This window comes from Brienomyrus brachyistius, chromosome 24 (assembly GCF_023856365.1).
Source record: "Brienomyrus brachyistius isolate T26 chromosome 24, BBRACH_0.4, whole genome shotgun sequence".
Taxonomy (NCBI): domain Eukaryota; kingdom Metazoa; phylum Chordata; class Actinopteri; order Osteoglossiformes; family Mormyridae; genus Brienomyrus; species Brienomyrus brachyistius.
In genome coordinates, this window is record NC_064556.1 from 3,000,904 (window position 1) to 3,013,442 (window position 12,539).

The window sequence follows — 12,539 nt, forward strand, 5'->3', positions numbered from 1 at the left end:
GACCGTATGAACACTCCCTTCCAGCTGTGTGCAGGATAAGCAGCCGAAAGACTGATGGAAGAATCTACAGATTATCTGTGTTTGTGATGCATATTATTGCATATGTTGTGTCCACAACACTGCTTTCTCAGTTACACGGACTGATACGCTGCTGTTTCAAACTATTGCCGAAACACGGTCGATTTGTTTCTGTACGGGAAGTAGTGCTTTTGTAAACTATCCTGGCTGCGAGTTAAAGAGACCCGTGTGTCCGAAAATGCGAGGCGCGAAGTAACTCACGCGGGCAACCTCATTCAGCTTCTGCTGACACTTCGCTGCATCTCAGCAGGTGGCTGCTGTTTGCTCTCCATCTTATGCAGCTAGAAAGGATGGAGAATGCGGCTGTGGAATCCGAAAGCAAAACCTTCATGAAACGAAAACAACAAGTAACGGGAGGTGTCAGCCACAGACTTTCTCTGTGTCCAGAGTGATAGATGGGCTGTGAATGCTATGCAGCTGTCTGCTCATTAAGATCACAGCTGAGGAATGATACGCGAGACGTCAGGACGCGTTTTCCTGCGCAGGAAAGCCGTCTGCCTTAAGAGACGCCGTGAACAGCCCAACTCGCAGGCAAACACTGCGAATCATCTGCGCATCTTAACCATAGATTCTGTTTCTCTCTTTCCAGCACTTCTAAAAAATGTTTACACCAAAAAGCTAGAACATTTCAAGATTTATGCAGTTATGCATGATTTCATATTTAAGTTACAACTGTCTATAAAGCTGACATTTTCACCTTAATCCAGCAGAGGGAGCCAATTCTTATTCCCAAAGTAAATGCCATGTGAAGTGTGCAGATACATCGGGTAGAGGGACACTTACGTGATATTCGCTGTTTATACTTGAATACCACTGATATCGTTTGTATATTTATATGATAGAGTTATTCTTGAAAGATCGATAAAAGGAGCATGCTTTCAAGCCACGATTGAACTCTTTTCACTAATAATATGCCCCCAGATAGCACACATATGTTGAAATGACATTGATTCCATATCAAAAAAAAGGTTGAAACAACGTCGATCTTCAATCTTTCACTTTATATCAACATTGAATGAAGATTTTGCCGCCATCAATTTTTCAATATTGAAAATCTGACCAAAAATCAGTTCCGTTTCAACGTTGATCATTTAACACTGACCATAATTCAACGTATTTAACTATAATTTACCCTTGAAAGAATAACATGGTGCTATCTGGGGCCTGTTTACATTTGCTTCACGCACTACATTCGGTATTTAAAAAAACTACTCCTTTGTGCAGCTGAGACAACAGAGATAGCGTGTATTCATACTGCAACAAATATGAAACTAGACATTGCGAGTGTAAAATTAGCAGCCTTTGAAACCGCAGCCCTACCTGTGTGCAGCGCTCATGCATGACTATAAACGATGCGGCTGACCAATGCGGCAGATGCTGTATTTTGTAATCTACGGCTGTGCAGAACAAAAATAACAAACGTTTTTCACCATAGGAGAGATGTAATACATATATAGCGACCGTTTGATCTCGTAATCTATAGGTCAAATATTGAATTTCGTCCATTAACGCAGCCGGATGTTGCCCTGAAGCACGATTAATACCTCAGTAAATATTACAACAAAAACATTCAAGTTAAAATTTGCTAGTTACGTAGTTCTGCAAAGGACAGGCTGTATACAACTTAGTTAAAGGTAAGTACAGGGTTGGAAACTGAACTACCAGCCACCGAAAGTCAGAGGCGGACGAACACGAAAGCAATCTTACGGCAAATATATGCTATTTCATTATAAACTTGAAATTAACGATATCAAAATCGTTGGGGTAGTTTGCAGACCTCACAGACTATTTAATAATAAATACTTTATTTTATCTGTGGGGAAATTCTCTTTACGCCTCGCCCAATTTGCTATCTGTAGTTGACAGTACGCTGGCGGCGAGGGGCGGCCACTCAAAACAGCTTGTCTGGGGGTTAAGGGTCTGGGTTCAGATGTGCTGAAGCTGGACTCGATCCAGGTACAGAAGTTTAGCCCCGTTGAGCCCCAAGGCATGCTGTATTGAACTGGGAGCTGCCTGATGCATGCTGTATTGAACTGGGAGCTGCCTGATGCATGCTGTATTGAACTGGGAGCTGCCTGATGCATGCTGTATTGAACTGGGAGCTGCCTGATGCATGCTGTATTGAACTGGGAGCTGCCTGATTTAGATGAACGTTTTCTGCAACAAGGCAAAGCAATCATTTCCACATCATTTCCACAAAACATAGTTGTTGCATGATGCTTCTCTGCACTGAAAACTGTTTTTCTATAAACAGTTAGAAAAGGATGTTTTTTTTAAGTCTGACCACTAGGTGGAAACCTTACAACACTAAAGGTCTCTTCCCAGTTGAACTTGAACTGGTTTAAAAAATTGTGTTGTTTTCACAGGCTCGAAAAAAAGAGATTTTTCGTTTAAAAAAGAAAAGAAAACGAGTAAAGGAAGCAACTAAATATATAATAAAAATGCATGTGATAAAAAAACCAATTTTGCAGCTAAAAGCGCTAACTTCAGTCACCTGGCTAACGATAACAGCAGCCCGCTAAAGGAGTGTGATGACATCAGCGGGATCTGCAACGACCATGTCAGCGCGAGACAGGCGGAGGGCCCTGCAGCGCGTCATCCCCAGGAAACCCAGGAAACGTTGCCCCAGCCGTCCAGCCTAAATAACTGATAATTTCAAAATAAAAAAATAATAAAATCAGCGTTTAACACCGTAATGCTGCTCAGACCGACCGCTAAACGGAGGGATTTAGGACTAAACACCCGGCCGTGCAGAGGGCAGCTGGCCTTACTTACAGGAAGACCCCAATCACTCCATCACTCTTAGCACTGGAGTTCCTCAAAGATGCATCTTCAGGCCCCTGCTGCTGACCCTCTACACCCAAGACTGCGTGGCCACTGACAGCTCCAACGCCGTTGTGATACTGGCCGACGCCACAGTAGTGCTGGGTCTTATCCCCAGCAATGACAGGATGGCCTACTTGAGGGAAGTGGAGAACTGACAGTCCCCAGCCGAACACCAGCAAAACGAAGAAGATGGTGGTGGACTGCAGCAAGAAACCGCAGCCCCCGCTAGCCCCCCCTCCCCCCCCCACACACACATCAGTGGGGGTGAGACACCTTGGTTCAGCTGATGGAAGATCTCACCAGGTCCACGCACATACATGGGCGGATTACTAAGGCGAGGCAACAACTTCATAATTTGACGCAACTAAGGAGGTTGAAGGTTTCTTCTACGATCCTCAAGACCTTCTGCACAGGTGCTGTTGAGAGCATCCTGACCATGAGAATCACACTGTGGTTTGGTAGCTGCTCCATCCCAGACCACAAAGCCCTGCAGAGAGTGATCAGAGCTGTTGCAGATCTAAACTTGCCTCCCTACATCTACACCAGGCGCTACAGGGCCAATGCAATGAAAATCATTAAAGACCCCCCCCAACCCCAGTAATTGCTGGAATCAGAATGTTTCTTATTTGCCAAGTACAACATTTTCTGCCAATCAGTGGTATTTCCATGTCTGAAGTTTTCAGATACTATATATGTAGATTAATAAATAATGTTCTGCATCACGAATCAATCAGTTTACAGAAATCTATCTCCCCCCCCTCCCCCCAGAGCAGACTCATCCCCATTGTCAGCAGTTCCGCCTGACTGGGGAGTCGCCTGAGGTCAGAGGTGCTGGCCTCGGGATCACATGCAAATTGTGTCAAGTTGAGACCTTCCGAGGCGCTGGGGGGCCATAAAGGGCAATCTTTACTGCCCATCATAATCAAACTTTCCATAAAACACGCTTTCACGGCCTTGCTCTGGTTAATGATTTTACAGACAGGTGACAGGATGCGCGGACAATGTCCAATGAACATCTAACATGCCGCTCCGTCTGCAAAGCTTGTTATAGACGTCCTGTTCTTCAGACTTACACTCCGAATAAAAACAGTCTTTAGCATGAGAGCGAAGTTCTGTACGTATTTGTATTCTGTATTTGTTTCTTTTCTACGTTTTCTTTGAAATAACCTTGTGGATCCTGATTCAGTCCTTCCCATCCCCTGTGAAAATGACTCATTTCTCCCTAACTCTACCTTTGGAAACGCTGATATCAGCTACGGTCCCCGATCTCCAAGGTTCTAATAACAGTTTGAAACCTTTTGAACAGTGAGTCACATATTTGTAAAACTTACAAGAATAACACTTCAGCTTAATACATGGCTGGGAAGCGTTTAGTTTCTCCTCCTGTCTTCTTCGTTGTTACAGAGCAAACAGACCAGACTGGTCAGATGATGATATGGAGAGAATCACGAAACCACGACGTGATCCCTTCAGCCTCAGCTCTCTATCCAGAGGTAAACAGAAGGATCGGCGCTCCCAGAACGTAACCCCCCTGTATCAACTCTAATATACAGCACAGGGACCAAAGGTGACACTATTGCTGGGGGTGGGGGGGAATGAATATATCAACACTGGTGCCAAATCACAGTGCGGTTCCTCCTACGGTCCCGATTCCGCAGGTAAACATGGGCGGAGCCACAAATCAGAGTGTAACTCCTCCCACCAACTATTTTCCATGGTAACGATAAGTTGTGGGTGGGGCTAAATAGCGATTTTCATTAATATTCCGGGGATTTCCCAGCATAAACATACAGTCTGTCATTTACATCTTTTGTATTTTTTTCCCTCTTCAAAATCAAACTTTATTCTTATGTCTTTACGGGATATGTACGTCCCTTTTATTTTCCAAAACGTTATGTTCAAACGTGATTTATTTATTTTATATGAGTCAATAATACAGGAACTTAGAAAAAGAAATGTGAGAACTTAAGAGAAATGGACTGACTGATTTGAAATGACTGATGTATTGCATACAATTAGAAAATATATGATATGAAAATAATTGTAGCACAATCGATTTTCATTTTTTATCTGGGGAGTTTACTAATGCAATAATGGCCCCAATGCAGAATTGTGTTCAGAGTAAATACAATGATTATTTTTTTCTGCTTTGTGATAATTATTTGTGTACAAACTTAAAAAAAAAATTTTGAGCAAATTGAACTCATAAAATGTAAAAGTAGCATATTAGCCAGTATGAGAAATATTCTATGGTTGAAAGGTAATGCATCCAAAATAGTTTGAATTGGTGTTAAACCCTAAACAAAGATACTTCACAGAAAATGTCCAGGTTTAAACATGAAAATATGTTTACATGAGAAAGTAAACAGTGATGTATGCCAGTGACCCCCCCCCCCCACCCCAGGCCGTGCCCTGGGCCACGTGGCTGCAGACAGCCCCCTCCTCAGCAATGCCTTAGGCCCCCACAAGCCTACGGCACTCAGGTAGCATGGTAGGAGGGGGTGAGTAATGGCTGGTTCCCCCAAGGCATCAATGGAGAGGAAGCCCTTTGATCTGTGCATCTGAAGGACCTTCAGCCTCAGTTAAGGGGTGAGGAGGTGTCACAGGAACTAGCAGACAATGCAGAGCGGAGTGCTGGCTTTCCCGCGTGGGGGGGGGGGGGGGGGCAGGTTGGTGCATTGTATCATATCTACAGGGACATTGTGCCCCAAACTGAGGCCTTCGTTGAACACTTCAACTGATAAGATGTTACTCTGCATTTTCCACAAACAATGGATAATTCCAGACAAAAGACAACAGGCAGCAATGTGTTTATGCATTATTTATGCACAAAGCATAAAGTACAGACAACCGATAAATGAATCCAAATTAAATGCACGATGGACACAGGATCTGCGGACTTTGTGAATTTTGGAAACGCAAAGAAAATTCTTCTTCGTGATCCCGGCACTGTAGCATGTGACGAGGAAGCCTGGCTAAAGGTCTCTGTGAAGCACCGACATGCTTTTCGTAAATCTCCATTCGATAGCGTCCCTTTGACTTCCTGCCGTGTGCTGTAACGCTCTGTGTCACTTTGCTACTTCCACACAGATAATGACCAACGGCATCGCACATATTCCGAGTAGAATCTCCTCGCCCACAAAGGTAACGGGTTAAATGTTAACTCTTCCTACGGCCTTCTCAAGCATCTAGGGTTTTATCTTACAGCTCAACGACCTTTAAAACATGCTCTTTATTTACGTATTCTATGAGATTTGTTTCCCTCTGTCATTATTAACTTCCTGTTAGATAATGCGCCTTCTCGTGTACCTACTGCATGTCAGGAGGGACAGTTCTGGGGGGGGGGGGGGGGGCAGTGTGCCCCCGTGACAAATGTATTATGATTATTACTATTATTATTATTTACATCTATATTTGTGGGCCGAAACTTCGTGAACTGGGATCAGGCGCAACACAACCATAAACACGTTTTCTTTGACGGACCTGTAACAGTCGCTTCAGTCGGTGAAAAGCAAAGTTAACGACTGATAAAAATAATCACGCTTGTGGAAGTAGGACGAACATGCGGTCGTTCAGCAACCGGAGGGTTGCAGGTTCGAGTCCTGGTTCCTCCTGACCCCATCAAAGTGTCCTTGAGCAAGACACTGAACCCCAAATTGCTCCGGGTGAGCAGGTTGGCGCCTTGCATGGCAGCCTCTGCCACCGGTGTGTGGATGTGGTGTGTGGATGGGTGAATGTGAGGCATGAATTGTAAAGCGCTCTGAGTACTCGTAACAGTAGAAAAGCGCTATATAAATGCAGTGCATTTACCATTTACCACTTAGGACAGTCTAAAGAAGAAATCAGAGTGAGTTATATTTTTGTAAAAACTGTAAAATGTAACTGCAGGGCATTGCATACTTAACTTATTTGTTTTCAAAATTGCCTTCTGCTTCTTACTGCTGGGAATCAAGTAAGGTGAAATGCATCTGACCCCCATAATAGAACAACTGTCTCCAGTCTGTCCCTCCTCCCCCCACTCAAAATGGTCTAGAACTGCCACTGCATGCCATCCAGGCCTTGTTTAATGAGACCATTATCCATTAATGGTAAATGGTAAATGGACTGCATTTATATAGCGCTTTTCTACTCCTACGAGTACTCAAAGCGCTTTACATTTCATGCCCCACATTCACCCATCCACACACTCATTCACACACCGGTGGCGGAGGCTGCCATGCAAGGCGCCAACCTGCTCACCGGGAGCAATTTGGGGTTCAGTGTCTTGCTCAAGGACACTTTGATGGGGTCAGGAGGAACTAGGGCTTGAACCTGCAACCCTCCAGTTGCCGAACGAGAGCACTACCTCCTGCGCCACCATCTTCCCCAAAAATGAAATGTTTGTATGTTTGCTTAGGGCACAAACTTGAATAGGGAAAAGACTTGTTTGGCTTAAGATTTAACCACATGAAAACGCTTCGTCAGCTGATTTTGAATTTAGTTAAAAATAATGAACTTCTCCAGCATGGCCCTCCATGGGGGCTGGTTTCGTGTGCCTCACCGTGAATCCGTGCCTCCCACTGCACCTGACTTTCATGCTCACTGTCTCGGCCTTGCCAAGCCTTATGCCAGCAGAATGCTTGTTTGCGCAGAGGTGGAAGTTCCCTGGTAGCAATTCTTCATCCCGATTGGCCGTCGTACCTTACGACAGAGGCCACATCTCCCAACAGTGGTTGAGTGCTGGGTCTGCAGAGCCGCATGTGCCACGCCTCTCCGAGCGCTGGACTGGCCAAGATGACCCTCCAAGTGTTTCGGTTGCTAGGGGCTGAGGTCCGAGGACGTTGTGAGTTGAAGGGTGGATGCGTTCCATGCCTACACCCAGTATGCCAGTGACTGCACCAGAAAATGGTCCAACGGGACCCACTGTGTATCGTTGCAGTTTTTCTCTTTAACTCATGTACCCAAAATATCTGCACAGAAGGATTAAGTGTGGCTACGCCCTCGGTCACTACAGTGCATCTGCGCTCTTTGTTCCCGAACTGAAAGATAAAGTGCCTTTACCATCAGTGACGTAATGCAGTGCGGCCTTACACACCACTGACGCTCTCATCTGAAATTTCAATAATAGCATCTGCTTGCATGTCTTTGGGGGGAAAAAAAAATCCATTTCTTTTCTGAGAAATATTTGTCATTATAACATTGGAGACAGAGGCTGTTAAATAAAAACCTGGACGACAGAGACATTTTAATGGTCTGTTTGTTCTTACTGAAACATCAAGACCCATGCTGTAGTCAATCTGAAGTAAAGATCCATCCAACCATCGGCCTCCAAACCCTTGAGTGAAATGACCATTAGTGCTGGATTCATTGTTTGCTGTTCTTGCCCCTCGGCTCCATGCAGGGCTTCCCAGGAACTGACCCCAGGGCTTCTGCAAGTCTCCATCCACTCTGTTAATAATATTTTGTTCTAGGAACGTTTAGCAAACGTTACAATTAAGGTATGGAAATTGTTCAAAGTGTTCAGTTTTTCCCGATGTTCCGAGAACGTTATCCCACTACTACAATAACTGCTACAACTAATAATAATACTACACAAACAAACGGTCGGCGTGGTAGGGCAGGGACTAATACTGTTACTGTACGTGTCACAGGTCATGAGTTCAAGGCTAAATAGCACCCTTTCAACACATTTATGTAATACTTTTCGACATTGATTGCGTTAGAAGGATATTTAGGTGATACTTTTTTATCATGCTGACTTAGACAGAACCTTTGTTAAAATGTGAGAAGAACGTTCCATTAACGTTACAGTGAGAACGTTAGCTGCCAACGTGACGTAAAATGCTGGTTAGGTGTTAGGTGTTAAGTGGGAACAGCCATGGCGTCAGCAGCTTAAAGTGTAAGGCCTTCTGTTTTTACTTCGTGTCTTTGCATTGCCCACCCCATTGTCGGCCGCACCCACAGCATCTAGGTGAGTTCAACCTGAGGCGAACCTCGGTAAGTCACGTGATTAAACCATGACGTCAGACGGTCTCCTTAAGCCACCCGCCATAAATCTGATGGAAAATAACATCCTTTTTAAATGTCAGTGTTCACTTCTGTCTGTGTGTTTGTGAAACTGATATTTTGACTGCATGTTCCAACTAATACAACAAACAACATACATACTGTAACAATGTATCCAGTTTGCGAAGTGATTAACAGCTATTGGACAACCCAATAGCCATTAATTCCCGGTAAACCAGCGTCAATTATCTGACGTGAACCATAAATTAAATAAATACAATTAAATACAAAACTAATGCGTTTTAATTTCCAAATTTCCCCCGACCATTAAATATGGTGTGAAATCATTTGTTTAATTAACATTAGATGTAAATACGCCTGTCTAGCCTTCAGAAAAATTAAAATTTGAAGTCCGTCGAAACGTTTAATTGATTAAATTATTTTGAACGAAATGTGTCATTGCGATCGATGATTTTTTAGTTAGAGAAAAAACGCGACGTAAATGAAAATCATGAATGGCCGAAACGAATAGCAGGTTTTCAATATTCGCGACACTTCCGTCTCTTCAGGCACGGTCGCCGCAACCTTTTTTCCGGCTAATACTCTGGACCATATAGCTAGAAATTGAGATGATCGGATTGAACTACCATTGCTCCATGTACAAATATACATTATTAAATACACAAGCAGAATATTTTGGTATATTCCTGCAAATGATTTATGTAAATCAGTCTGTTAAAAATAAGAAAATAGCTGTTAAATAAATTATGTGTCTTGAAATCTGAAAAAAAACGATTCAATCGAGCTATATATTTCATAAACAATTTTAGCAAACGACAATAATAATAATGATAGTCTACTTAACGGAGAACCTTAACAAATTGAAGCTAATTAATCGATTACAGTCGTGTTTTAACACAAGTAGTATAATAAATAAAAGGAATAAATAATTAGGTAATTGACTGTTTTTATTGTTTTGTACACGCATAGGCATCAAATAAATGAATCTCCCCGGAAATTTAACTTAAATCGGGGCGCATTTATAGGTGCAGAAGTCGCCAAGTCAGATTTTGAAGAGAATTCTGGATATCACCCTCTAATTAAGATATTTTTTTATCTTCTAAATTAACTAACTTTTTACATTTAGTAAGTATGAAACATATATCCAAATGCTTCTGTGTGGTTATTCATATGGGCCTCATGAAATAAATTTTGCTGAATTGCAACAAAATGTTTAAATAGGCCCATACAAGTGATTTACATGTGATTTCTAATGTAAATATGTTATACAAGTAACATACTGGTATGTTATCATTATTATATATCGTATATATTTTAGTATAATCAGTTAGGCCTATATTTTATTATCAGCAGATGTATATAGATGACAGACATATCTTCAAAAAATTGAATAGCCCTATAGAAAAAATAGGTTGTTTTGAATGATTATGAGCTGAATGATAGTAAGATTAGTAAAACTAATATCGGAAATTAACTGCTGGTTTGATATTTTGGTTCACAGTATCCCATTAATCGGTTCTGGTAATTATCAGTATGAAAGTTAATTTCTTAACTGTTCCAACGCTGGGTAAAGCAGCGTTGTGAAGATTTGCGAAGCGAAATAGGGACAGAAGACGTGCCTAACACGACGAAGTGAGAGCGTCCGAAATTAAGATAATATTATGCCGGTTTGGATATTGTTGTAAATAACACTTAGTATCTGACACAAATATTTCTTCTGATGTACTGCGCTGCAAGTAATATGTGTTAAAGTCTCTCTTATTCCAAAATAAAGAAGGTAGGGTAAATGGACAATATTTTCATTGGCTAAACATTAACATATCAGCGATCAGAATCGTACCGGAAGAGTTTATGTACAAACAAATCAAAGGTTAATCAAGATGGGTATTCTTCAGAGTCATGAAGCGGGGCCATGAATTGGGCAAGGCAAGGCCGGAGCGCATTAGTGACCCCTGTCAGTCAGGCGGGGCACAGCACTTTCAGACATCCTTAAGCTTAGGAACCATAAGAACACCTTAACTACTGAATATTAATAATATTATTAGCAAAACAGCAATCGTTCGTACGCTTTTATTTTGATAGCATACTGTTATTGTCGATAGACAATTTAGGAAGTCGTTTTCTGTACAAATCCAATATGCATTTGTATTGACGTGATACAATGTCGCACGTAACTACTCTAAACGTGAACTTTATTTATGATATTTTTAAGTTTATTCGAACATTTCTGTTTAAAACATATTATTTCTGTGTACTTGGATGCTTAATAATAATAATTATTATTATTATAATTATTATTATTATTAGTAGTAGTAGTAGTATTATTATACGAAGTAACAATAAAACATTCCGCAGATTATGATCTCATAAGATTTATGCAAATTAGCAGAGAGCGATGGTATGCATTCATCCTGCGTACTATACTGCTGTCAGATCAAGTAGGCCTACTGTAAGTATGCTGTTACTTAAGCGTGCGGCTACCGTTTACGGACAGTTACTGCGCGCACACCGTTTTGATTACTATTGCTTTACTGCTCCTCTGTTTATTTAAGAATAAATGTAACCAATATAGTGGGTATTAGGGGGCACTAAGTATACTGTAAATACAAAAGTTTATGGTAGAACTGCCCCATAAACACGTGGTAATTTGTCAAATAAATAGCTTTATTGGATTGGCGAAAGTTGTTTGATTATCTTCGGTTCTGTTTTATTTGCACCAATTATTTGCCTCATTTAAAAATGTTACACAATAAAACGTCATTTAGACTATACCGGCATTTGTCTGAGATATATATATAAAATATATAAAATAAATGTACAGAGTTACCGGCAACTTTAAAACAGACAGTTTCCTGTGTGTCTAAATAGTGAAATCCACACAGAATCGATGCTCACCATCTTAAACTTTAGCACAACGGATGTAGCTTGCAGTCAGAATAAGTAATGTGTTTTTTGGTGTTTACAAGCGCTGTAATCTTTGTAATGCTGTAAAAGCCTGCCTCATTTCAATGTAATACAGTAACATGACATATAAACCCTTGCGCGAATTGTTTTAACTTATACGGAAGGTATTATGATCGTTTGCAGAATGTAAAAGATAATAGATAAAGGTAATCTGACATTAAATAAGATTATGTAAATCGAACGTCAATTAAACCGGCACGGTGCTTTCTTTTGCGTCCGTGTGAATTATGCATTTTCTGACATTGCTTTTAATGCTTCCCGTAGAGGCTGCGGGTGACGCTTATCAATCACAGATGCAGTTCCGTGTTTGACGACGGCTGATATCACGGACACAAAGCCAGCTTAAAGTTCAAGGTCATTTTCAAATTTACGGGTAACGCAGAAACGCAGCTGCAGGGCAAGAGTACAATATATCAACATGTTCGTCATAGACTAAAGGGGTTCCAGCAGAAATTCACTATTGAATCTTTGAGCAAAGTAAAAAGGTACATATAACGGTATATGGTAGGCTTACGAGGTACATAACACAGCTAACAGCGGGGGCCATTATAGGGTTTGACCTTTAGAGGAGCACAGCCCCCTGAAGAAATACAGGAAGTCACCCCCTCCCCCCATGATTTATTTATTTATATATTTTTTGCCAGAATTTACAGAGAGGAGGGGGT

At 41.6% G+C, this 12,539-nt stretch overlaps 1 long non-coding RNA gene across 1 annotated transcript in view; it reads right to left on the reverse strand.

Annotated features, from left to right (window-relative positions):
* Window positions 1-12,539, reverse strand: part of LOC125719916 (uncharacterized) — a 40,442-nt gene that overhangs the window by 27,206 nt on the left and 697 nt on the right. The gene's annotated exons all lie outside the window — the stretch shown is intronic.